Raw genomic sequence first — 12,208 nt, 5'->3', positions numbered from 1 at the left:
TCTCTGCACTTTCCTCGCTTGTGTTCTCTCTCTCCTTCTAAGTAAATAAAGTTAAAAAAAAAAAAAAAACTGCTAAAGGAGGCCCACTAAACTGATTTCAGGATCTCATAGTAGGTTGCCATACATTATGAAGAACATGGATACAGAACAAGAGTAACATTCCTACCAATCTGGGGAGTACTATTGTTACCTGAGCACCAGTACACTAAGGTTAAAACTGATACCAAAGTGCAAAGTTAGGAGTACCTTCAGAATCCTTTTTAAAAAGGCAAAGATGTGTTAACTATGCTTTGGAAATAACTTCATTGAAAATATTCAGGTTTTAAGTTTTCTTCAATCTGCTTTCTTTTCTGACCTGTATAAGGAAAATAAGAATACCTATCTGGCCCTGGGCAGAGGTCTCTGAATACCATTTCCCACTCAAAAGAACTATGGCTCCTTGGAGAAAAGACTGATTCCAGGCCTGGGGCAAGAAATATAGAATATGGGCCTGGAACATTCTCTCATATTGAAAGCAAGAAAGCTATCAAAGACTACTACAGTTGTGTTTTTGAACCAACTTCAAAAGCCTCTCTCTTGCTGAGCAAAAATGAGCACTCTGATCAAGAAGGATAGCTACACAAAAAGAGATATAAATTATGCTTAAATTCACAAGTTCACAAAGATAGTAACCAAAATACATACCCACTGGTCATCTTGGTACAAAGGTTTCTCAATAGTTGCACTGCTGTTAACTGTGAAAGGGAGAATTCTGGGCTGCACATGGCTATGCAATGTATTGTAGGCTGTTTATCAGCACCCTGGCCTCTAGGCCAGCAGCACCCTCTTCCTAGCTGTGACCACCAAAAATGTCCCCAGGGTCACCATGTTGAGAACCATTGCCATGTATCATGGTAAGGAAACGACTTGTTATTTTTGAAAACTAGTAAAATACAGAGAACAAAAAAACTTAGTGGAGGAAAATTTCTTTTTATAAAATAGTTCAGCTAATGAATGAAGAATGAAAAACAGGAGTTTGACAAGTCCTAACGAACTAATGGATTAAGGCAATGAACATCAATGGTTCCTAATATCATAAGGCATATCCAGACATATCATATACTTCCCTGAATGAAGTTCAAAAAAATATAAGTAGCAAACAACAATAACCCTGATTCTGATCAAGCCTCTACATTTAAGCACCAGATAGGATAATACACAGGGAACACAGGTACATGTTTAACTATACCACTCTGACACAGTCAGCAAAATCTTAACTATGGGAAAATAAATCACCCCATTTCCTCAATAATAACCATAAAATGCATGGAGAAGAAGAGGTGTAGAGAAAACATAGATTAAAAGACACATCAACCACTTGTAATCTATTGACCTTATTTGGATCCTGATTCAAACAAACGGTTAAATATACATATATATTATTGTGTGTATATATTGTAAGCATGTGTGTATATATGCACCTGTGTAATATATGTTGTATGTATGTACATAAACATAAAAGGAGAACAGACTCCATTAAAAAAATGTCTTTTTTTTTCTCCCTGTGATGGATTACAGTATTATGTTGTTGTTTTTTTGTTTTTGTTTTTAAATCCCTATGCTAGAGCTACATACTAAAATACAGATAGAGCCTGGGTGATTCAGTCAGTTAAGCACCCGACTCTTGGCTTTGGCTCAGGTCATGATCTAACGGTTTGTGAGATCGAGCCCGCACTGGGCTCTGCGCTGACAGTACAGGGCCTGTTTGGGATTGTCTCTCTCTGCTCCTTCCCTGTTTGTGCTCACGCACGCACTCGCTCTCTTGCTCTCTCTCAAAATAAATAAATAAACATAAATAAAATAAAATACAGATGAACTGGTATCAGGGACTTGTTCCCAGCTCACCCAAGATGCGTGTATCAGAATGCAGGTGAAAACAGAACGGTCATGAATTGGTAACTGTGCAGATAGGTGATAAGTAAACAGGGGTTCATGATACTAAGATCTCACTGTTCTATGTGTTTCCAATTATCTACAGTGAAGGTTACTCTGAAGAATAAGAGATTCTGTATTGAAATAAATCATTACTAAGATTTATCCCTGTAATGACCCAGCTAACTTTGGAATAGTGCTTTACCTTCCATTTAGTTTTCTTAAAAACCAGTATAAACTGAGAGAGAAAACCTGGATTCTATGACGGTGATGAAATCTGAATGATGTTCTCCCCTAGTGATTCCATACCTGTCACCACCCAAATGCAAATCACATCAAAGGTACAGATACCTTCATAAAAATGAAGACACGGGTGTCTACTGATTAACAAGAATAGCTGTTCAGGATAGAGTGAAACCAGCAAGGAACAAAACTTGAGGTACGGCATGAGTCCTTTTTAATGATATTATACACATAATTTTTACATATGTATACATGCAGGAGTCTGGAACCCTCATCTTGAACGGTGGGATTAGGGGTGCCTGGCTTGTTTTTGTTAATTGAATATGTGCATCTTATGCAGTAAGTATCACCAGGTATGTATGTTATAAATCTGTACACATGAAGGGATCCCCTTCACTTATCAGAGAGAATTACTTATTTGGAAGTTTATATTCCCCAAGGATGATGCTAGACAGCAGAACGTAAATTCTCCTTGTGTAATTCCTTAAAATGAGACCTGACAGACTGGAGGGTGGTAGCAAAGTACACAAGGTTTCTGTTGAAAAAAACCACAGAATATCATGAGATTCTTAAAATTCTTATCCAAACCAACTGCAGGTTCATCTATTTATCCAAGAAGATTCCCTTCCAACTATAGGGGATTATAATCCCAAGTAAGTCATGTGACTAACAAGACATCTAGGTTTTACCCCACCCCCATTCAAGTTCCAAACTGGTAAGTGATCTTGCCAGCCTCACCAGTCTCTTCAGAAAGTACAACGTAGCTCAGGGATGCTGAGAACCACATGTAGAGTTCTGAGAAAGTTAAGAAATCCTCAGGGAAGTAAACCATTGCTTACCTGCAAAACCTTGGTGCCTGCAGGATCTGACCTGGAATCCCTCTCCCATCTGAAGCCCTAGCACTCTCCCTCAGCTGCAACCAACTTAGCCTCCTTCCTTTCCCTAACCTGTCGAACCTTTTCCCAACTTAGGGCCTTTGCACTTTCTGCTCTAGCTCTTTGGAATGTCCTTTCCCCTCAGATACCTACTGGCTAACCTCCCTTCCTTCAGATCTCTGCTCAAATGCACCATATTAAAGAGCACTTTCCGGGGTGCCTGGGTGGCTCACTCAGTTAAGTGTGTGGCTCTTGATTTCAGTTCAGGTCATGATCTTTCAGTTCATGAGTTCGAGCCCCACATTGGGCTCTGCGCTCACGGCGCAGGGCCTGCTTAGGATTCTCTCCCTCCCTCCTTCTCTCTTCCCCTCCCCTGCTCATGCTCTCTCTCAAAATAAACATCAAAAAATTAAAAACAGGGGCACCTGAGTGGCTCAGACAGTTAAGTGCCTGACTTCAGCTCAGGTCACGATCTCATGGTTCTTGAGTTTGGGGCTTCCCATCAGGCCCTCTGCTGTCAGCGAGGAGCCCACTTCAGATCCTCTGAACCCCCCCCCCCACCACCACCACCATGTTCTTTCTCCCTCTCTCTCTGAAAAATAAACATTTAAGTAAATAAATAAATAAAATTTAAAAAAAGAGCCCTTCCCTGATTCCCAATCCCCACTTAATACCTCCTTATCCCCTTTACACTGTTGTTATTGTTGTCAATTTTTATCGTGGTAAAATACACATACACAACATAAAATTTACTATTTTAATCATTTTTAAGTGTGCAATTCAATGGCATTAAGTTCATTCACACAGTTGTGCAACCAACACTGCCATCCACATCCAGAATTTTTTCATCTTCCCAAATGAAACTCTGTACCCATTGAACAAACTCCCCATTCCCCAGCCCCTGGCAAGCACCACTCTACCTGTCCCTATGTGTATGGTTTATTTCACCTAGCATAATGTTTTCAACCTTCACCCATCCTGTAGCATATATAACAATTTCATTCCTTTTTAAGGCTGAATAATATTCCATTATATGGACATGCCACTTTTGGTTTGTCCATTCATTTATCAGTGGACATGTGGGTTGTTTCTACCTTTTGGTTACTATGAATAATTCTATGAATATGAATGTACACATATCGGTTGAGTCTCTGCTTTCAATTCTTTTGGTTATGTACCCAGGAGTGGAATTGTTGGATCATTTGGTAATTCTGTTTCATTTTTTAAGGAACCACCATACTGTCTTCTGCAGTGCCTACACTATTTTACATTCCCACCAACAGTGCACAAAAGTTCCAAATGCTCCAGAACCTCACCAACATCTGTTATTTTCTGTTCCCCTTTAGTTGGCTTTCTTTTTCTCCATAGCACTCACTACCTGTTTGCTTATTTATAATGCCTATTTCCCCCTAACTAGGATCTAAGCCTCTTGGGCACAGGACTTTCAGTGTTGTATCCCCAGCACCTAGAACTCCTAGATCTCAGCACACAGCAGGTGCTCTAGAAATTTGTTGAATGTAGGAGTAAACACTTGGATCATATCAACGTTAGCAGGTATTAGAAATTCACAGATTTATCACACCAAATGTCGTTAACTATGTCCAGCTGAGGGAAGACCCTAGCCATAGTTCAATAGAATTAGCTCCACAGGTGATGGTTTTAGTGGTGTTTTCATCTCATCCTCATTAGCAATTACCTCAGAACCACAGACACTACGAAAATTGGTAGGAATCATAAAAATTATGTTGCTGTCACTGACTTCAAGCCTTAACTGATTTCATTACAAGAGCAGTGCAAAAGCTTAAAAACACAAAAGTAAACCAAAAAAATTGCATGCACTTACAGTTAATAAAGAGCTTGCAAACCCAATGTGTTTTATTTTAAAAGATCAAACCAGCACTAAACAAGATGGGACAATGGCCTTGTATAGACTCCTTAATTAGATATATCCAAGGACAGCTTGACCTAGGAACCTAACTTTAAGCCTACTTTTATTTTTCTGTCGTCTTTTTTTTTTTTTTTCGGTTGTTCATATTTGGCATTTGTTGTTTCGTTTTTGTTTTTTAAGAGCTGCTTGTAAAGAAATCAGAATTTCCACAAGATTATAAATGAGCTAAAAAGCCATGCGACTCTTTTTGTCTAGAAGTCAGCGAGTTGTATACCACTGGATTAGAGGTTTCATTCCTTTCTCTATCTCTCCCTCTAATACCCTGGTCCTGCTCACTTGAAAATATTTTGAGGAAAAAGGCAAGAGATTTATCTGGTGGGTTCATCTGTCTCTTTTCCTCTAAGCAACCTTTCCATCTCTCATTCCTCAAGAAAGGATGCCATTTCCCTCCAAAAAGCACCACTTTGTTAAATGGATAATATTGTCAACCCCAAACAACTTCATGGACTTAAAGAGGCGGCCAGGAGTAATTCATATAGAGCATGAAGAACTTTCCCTGCCTGCTACAAGGAAATCTTGATAGTATATTATGCTCTGAATTATTTAAAGAACAGACTGTACTTTCAACACACACACACACTCATGCACACACAAGAAAGAAATGAAAAAGTGTTCTACACAACTGTCCACAAACCAAACTGAAGAGTATATGAAAACATACCGATACTTCACAGTTTAGACTCACCGCAATTTAAACTACTGAATTATTCAGACTGAGAAATTCTGATTCTTTTAACCTGCACAGATGCCTTGATGTAGATGATCAAGATGGATTTCAGTTATGAGATGAACCTAATGCTGAACAGTGTTCCTCGTGGTTTGATTTCTTTTACTCTCCCCATTCAGCTTTCAGCACACAGCTCTCTAAAACACAGTCAGGGTAACATCTAACACCTCCTCAAATAGCCACACTCATCCCTACATGTACAGCTACATCGTTTCCTTCTTAAATCAATGTATTACTATTTATTCGTCACTGCTAGGACACAAGAGTTATTTCATCAACAGAAATAAGTACCATTTTTCCAGCTTTTCCCTCACCTCTCCCACCCAACTTAAATGCATTTGTCGGACACAGTGCAGTCCCAAAACCTGGAGTTCTATCTTGTCTCTACTGTGTACTAGCTACTGGGCAAGTGTTTTCACTCTCTACACCTTCACTTCTTCACCTGTTCCTGACTTAGAGTTTCTGTGATATATGGCTCTAGATCTGGCTTACAAGTACTTAATGTGTCCGTGCTATTTTTAGCAACAAGTTGGAGAAGAGTCTGTGAATCAGTTTCTCCTTGTCGAGAGCTTGCTCAAAAGAGAGGAACTTAACCCATTCCCTGGCCTTTTGAGTGCCCAGGTAGCCATGAAGGTCTACGCAACTCCAAGAAGGAACTACAGCCCACACATCCCAATGTTTCCCACTCCACCAGCCCTCCTAAGGATCTTATCAACAGGAAACAAAAGCACTATACTACTATAATGAAGTGTCTGCCTTTTATTTTCTAATTTCAAAAACCCAAAGATTGTAGCCCAGGGAACAGCTAAATATTTAGAAGGTTAAAAAAGTTGCTGAGACCCAGACCTCCACCCGTTTACCCTGTTCCTGACCATTTTGGAAGAAAAAACTTGTGATGGCCAAATCTGCAGCAATGGGTTGTACATGCAGCTGTTAAAACCTCCCTTTCTTAAAGAGCAGTATGACCATGGGGAGGAGGGGGGAGGAGCTGCTGGTCTTCACAGAAAAATGCTGCCTTCAACTCATATCCCACAATAAGCACCTAAACAAGAGGGACTCATCAGATTCCTTGACATTCAGGTGGCTTCAAGTTAAGGACTGGATACTACTCTTTCATGCTTCAAGAACAAACTTCCCTTTTTAAAGTACTAATTCTTTCAAACTGCCAGCAACCACTTTCATTTCTTGCAATCCAACCTACTCTGATTAAACACATGTTACAGTAAGAAAAAAGTGACTATTTTTGAAAGACAGAGGCAGTTAATTTTTGCTTACATATCTTGGCAGATGAAATGTACTGCTTCCTTCAGAATTTAAATCATCAGCACGCTGCCAGGCAAGTTCAATTCTCAGCCACCAATGGGCATTCCTTTTATTGCTCCATTTAATGGCTTTTCCCCCCTCCTCTCATAAACTTTTAGGCTGCTTTAAGTCTGAGCCTTGGCCAAAAGTGCTAGGCAGAACTGCCCCCTGTATCTCAAATGCTCTCTAAAGCTGTCACCAAAGGCAGTGACAAATTTTGGACACTAAGCCATGGAGTTTCCATTTCTTTCCTACTCCTATCCCCATGGCTCTTTAGAAGAGGGCAGAAAATACACTTCGAACAAAAATTCATTATTGACTACAGCACTCAGGCTTCACACTCACCTGACCGAGGTCAGGCACTCTGTTGCCCAAACACGCCAGCTGTGCGAATCCTGCTCCTCTGTAGTCAGCTCCTAAGTATTAAGAAAGAAACTGAGTGTAAGACCACGAAGGCCGGCCCCCAACAGAAATGCTTCGAATTGCAAGCTTCCATCTTCTTTAGCCTCCTTCCTGGAGAGACCCACCTCTTCCCCAAACAAGACACGAAGATTCTAGGTAACTCCGCTTACTTATTTCCAGTATGTAACTGACAAGTGAGACTAGGCACGCAAAAACTTCGAACGTGCTGGGGAAGCTGGAACTAAAGGAAGTGTTTGGCAGATCCCAAAGCACTTGTTTCCCAGAGCCTAGGCCAAGTATCCGAAGCCCGCATCCTCATTGGGCGTGAGCTTCGTCCACATTTCATCCCTCAGCGCTCCCCGGTTTTCTTCCGTTTTTTTTTTAAACCCTCCCCACTGAGGCCCCCACATGCATTTTTCTCCCAACCAAACAGGTCGAGGGAGGGCTACATTTTTTAAAAGATTATTTCTTTGATTGGACTCACATATGACACCCCCCCAACACCCGCCACCCCCCCCAAAAAAAAAAACTATTTCCTGCAGCTGCTGCAACAGTTTCCAATTTGGGGGAATGCCATTCCGGTCCAGAATGGGTAGCCCTCGAGGCCAGTCACTCGAACAGAGATTTTTTTTTTCAGCCTAAAATGAACACCCCAAAAATGCCCTCAGTAAAAGAACCCCCAAACGTATGCAAGTGCATGCAAATCCACCAAGAACTGCAAGAGCGGGGCAAAAACTTCTGCGCCCGTGGTGGGGGACAGTACCAACTCCCCGCGCCCTCTGCCCGGCCCCAGCCGCTACCTTGGTGCCCGGGAGCCACGCCGGGCTGGGGGAGCAGGGCGAGGAGAGGTGTTAGCAGCCGCTGGGTAATCCCATGTCCGCGAACAGGGAGTTCGTTCCGTTAGGATGGAAACGGAACACCCACACCTCCTCTCGGCGTGCGCTTTCTCTCTCTCCACCCTCTGCCTCCTCCTCCTCCACCACCACCTCCTCCTCCTCTCCTCCCACCCCAGCGAGCTTGAGGAAACGCTTCAGCAGCACATCCACATGGTTACTGCACATCGAAGCGCCTCCTGGCAGCTTATATAGGCCGGGAAGCTCCCTGGGCAATGTAGTCCGAGTCCGAGGTCGTGGCGGCGCCTGGGGCTGCGGGGAAGGACTACGAGTCCCAGAATCCCTTGGGCTCCGGGCTGGGCTCTGAATAGAAGCGCGCGGGGACTGGGAGGGGCGTCCTGCGGGGCGTCCGGGCTTCGAATCCTCCTCTTACCAGAGAGCTGGCGGGGTCTGGAGCCCGAGACCCAAAGCAACCCCTGGGGGGGCGCCCCCAACCCTTGGGGACGCTCCTCCTCTGGCTGCCCCCTTTCCTTTGAATCCAGGTATCTCTGGGTGAGGGGGGTGCGGGTAGGAGCTCGGATTTCTGCTTTGGGAAGTTTTTACAAGCTGTTACGCACCCTCCCCACCCCCCCGTGCCTTGAGTCCCTGAGCCAAGAATTTCAGAAATCCAGGGCACAAAAAAGCCAGTATTTGCGGTCAAGGATTAAAGGCGCGAGGTTGTCTTTATTTAATCTGCTCCATCCTGCTCGGGTTTGCATAGAAAACGAACTCTGGCAGGGATGATCTACGCAGGAGGGGACATAGGCAAGTAGCTGGAGAGACCCCGAGCCGCGTGTGTTCTTCCTCGCCCCACAGGAGATGAAGAAACGCTAGCCTCTCCGGTGCACAAAAATAAAGGAGCCGAGTTGTGACTCGCCGGCGCGGAGATTGGGAGGCAGAAAGTAAATACAAACCGCGACCTAAGTCCTGACCCTTGCTTCAAGCAGCCCCTCTGCTCCCCGGAGCTGTAAATGCTTAAGTAAATAAACCGCAAGCCAGAAAAATTAGGGCTTCGGAGACAGCTGCTGGCACGATGTTGCGCGTTCAGGCGGGGCGCCCTCCGGCAGCCCCCGATAACGGCGGCTGGGATGAGATGGGTTGCTGCCCCCTGCTATACAATGTGCCTGGGCTCTTGGGCTGCATGCTGTTTGGCTTTTGGAAGGAGGGCAAGGGCTAAGCAAAGAGGCAAAGTCAGTCGGCTGCTCTCCCTTCCTGAGATGATAGGCATTCCTTACACAAACGTTTCCTGAATGTCTACTGGGTGCCAGGCACTGTGCCAGGCTCTGGGGCATAGTGGTAAGCCTAAACACACCACAGCATCCCAGATAAGCACTGCCTGCCGTCCCACATGGTGGCTATAACAACAATAGTAATAATAATAGTTTGAGAGGCAGATTTTACCGAACCCAGACTACATGCACTTTTCATGCATCATGCTATTGAGTTTTAACAACCATGGGCATATTATCTCTATTTGATAGATGGAGGCCTAAAGGCTCAGAGAAATCAGGTAATTTCCCAAGATGCCACCATATATTAAGTAGTGCAGCCTGGATTCCAATTCCAGACTTAGTTCTTGTACTAAGTCCTTGTCTTTGGGGAAATCCATCACCACTGCCTTAAATGGCCTCCTTCCCCATTTTAGGAGCAGCCTCTGAGCCTTTGGGCAAGTTATGTTCATCTCTTTGCCCCAGTTTTGCCATCTTGGAGAAAGTCATTAGAACTTTGCCAACTTTGTATCAGGATTGCTTGACAGAATTAACGGTCTTATGAAACTTGAGGAACAAATTAGGGGAGAACCAGGACTAACAATTATTATTCATAAAATAATGCCAAAACTAATAATAATTACTGACATTTATCGAGTACATGGCATGTGCCAGGCATTATTCTAAGCTCTTTGTGTACATTTTCTCATCAAATCCTATTAAAAATTGTTTTTTTATTTATGGGCAAACTGAGGCACAGAGAATTTAAGCAAAGTCCTCCAAATCACATAGGTGATGGGCTGTCTGACTCCAGAACCCTAGACATTAACTGCTATCCTCCACAGCCTCCCCAATGAAAACATATGCATTCAAGGCATCTGCTCATATAAGCATTTAATACCAGCCCAGGAATGGGCAATGCTCAGAGCAGACAAAGTTTATGTTCATTGTATTTACTCTTGCCTCTCCTCCCTTTCAGCAGTAGCCCTTTGTTACTGGGCACTAGAGCGTCATGTTTAATGCCTGAAGCTAGCACTCCACATCATCAAGAAATACCCACATCTTGTCACAACAAAAAGGTCCACACCTTTCCCATCTGTCCCCTTTCTTCTTTTCCCCTATGAAAACAATTGTTCTGTTTCTAAAGGGTTTTTGGCTCTACTTTTTCAAACAAATTCAATGAATCACTCATTAGTATTAAAACTGGTAAATGCTAAAGGGTAATTATTTCAGGTGCTTCTAACAGAAACAATGGAATTTTTTTAAGCTTATTTACCTATTTTGAGAGAGACAGAGACAGCACAAATGGGGGAGGAGCAGAGAGAGAGAGAGAGAGAGAGAGAGAGAGAGAATCCCAAGCAGGCTTCACACTGCCGGTGCAGAGCCTGACACAGGGCTTGCACTCACGAAACTGCAAGATCATGACCAGAGCCGAAATCAAGAGTTGGACGCTCAACTGACTGAGCCACCCAGTCACTCCAGAAACGGTGGAATTTTAATGTGGGTTTTCTAAAGAAAATGTGGTCTTGTTTGAGAGCCAGTTACATGGACACTTGACCCTTAACTGCTTTATCCAGTCTTCCCTCCTAGACCACAACTTTCACTGAAGACAGGGATCCTATTTTGTTTGTACTTGTATTCCCTCCTCCCCTACCCAGCAGGCCTAGTTCTCTGCACATTTTAGTAGATATGTACAAAAAAAAAGTTTGTAAGCAAAAGGATTGTAATAGAATGTGTGTCAGGCATATGGTAGAATAGATGAACATATTTTTTGAGCACACAAACCATGGAACCCACTCCTACCATACACTGTTTCTTCCACCTGTCTGTGTGTATGGTCCTATTCAAAAGTTTGCAACTGTCATCAGGTTCTCGAAGCTACTGGGTCACTAGAAAGTAGTTTTGATTAATATGCTATGATGCTAATAGGTTCTCTACAATGCTGTATGATGGATGATGAAATATGTCATAATAAAGGGGCAACTGCTCAATTCATTCTTTATTATGAATAGAAGGAAGGAGGCTTCTTTGTCTTAACAGTTTTTTTTTTTTCTGGAAGAATTTTCCAGAACTGTGCTTCCAAATCCAGTAGCCACTAGCCATTTAGACACTTAAGATATGGCTAGTTCTAACAGAGATGTGAAGTAGATATAAAATACAGGTCAAATTTCAAAGACTTAGTACAAAAAAAAAAAAACAAAAACAAAATACCTCAATAGTTTTTATATTGATCACATACCAAAATGTTAACATTTTGGTTGGATTGGGTTAAATAAAATAGGTAATTAAATTTAATTCTGACTTCTTTTTACTTCCTTAATGTGCTACTATGATATTAAAATTTTCATGTGTGGCTAATATTATATACTATTTGACAGTGCTTGTTCAGAAAACCAAGAATCGAATTGTCAAGACCCAGTTCAAGATGACAACCAGCCCTGAAATTGCCATTTATGACTTTGCCCTTGAAATGCCCATGCAGGGAAGTAGGAGGGCTTTGCAGAATCAGGATAGTATCCTAGACTGAGCAGAAGCCTGAAGAACATCCAAAACTAGCACACCAGCCTACCCCCAGGGAAACCCTACAAATAGAAACAGGTTTCATGAGCAGTGTATAGCTAAAAACCACAACTGAGTGAATCTTCCTAGAAGCCCGCCTTCAAATGCCACCCTGATTAACACAGTAAAATGCACTGGAGAAAGCAAGGATCAGAAAAAGT

The 12,208-nt window shown here is 42.6% G+C and overlaps 1 protein-coding gene across 2 annotated transcripts in view; it reads right to left on the bottom strand.

Annotated features, from left to right (window-relative positions):
- The window catches only part of ITPR1 (inositol 1,4,5-trisphosphate receptor type 1), a 331,898-nt gene extending 323,435 nt beyond the window's left edge, over positions 1 to 8,463 (bottom strand). For both annotated transcript variants that reach the window (XM_049640899.1, XM_049640900.1), the window contains exons 1-2: positions 8,209 to 8,463; positions 7,352 to 7,422 (exon numbers count right to left, since the gene is read on the bottom strand). The gene's annotated coding sequence lies outside the window, so the exon portion shown is untranslated. The remainder of the gene's footprint in view (positions 1 to 7,351; positions 7,423 to 8,208) is intronic.
- Between the last annotated feature and the right edge of the window lie 3,745 nt (positions 8,464 to 12,208).

The sequence above is a fragment of the Panthera uncia genome, chromosome A2 (genome assembly GCF_023721935.1).
Source record: "Panthera uncia isolate 11264 chromosome A2, Puncia_PCG_1.0, whole genome shotgun sequence".
NCBI lineage: Eukaryota > Metazoa > Chordata > Mammalia > Carnivora > Felidae > Panthera > Panthera uncia.
Note: the sequence above shows the minus strand (reverse complement) of the source record. Positions and strands in the feature narration are given on the sequence as shown.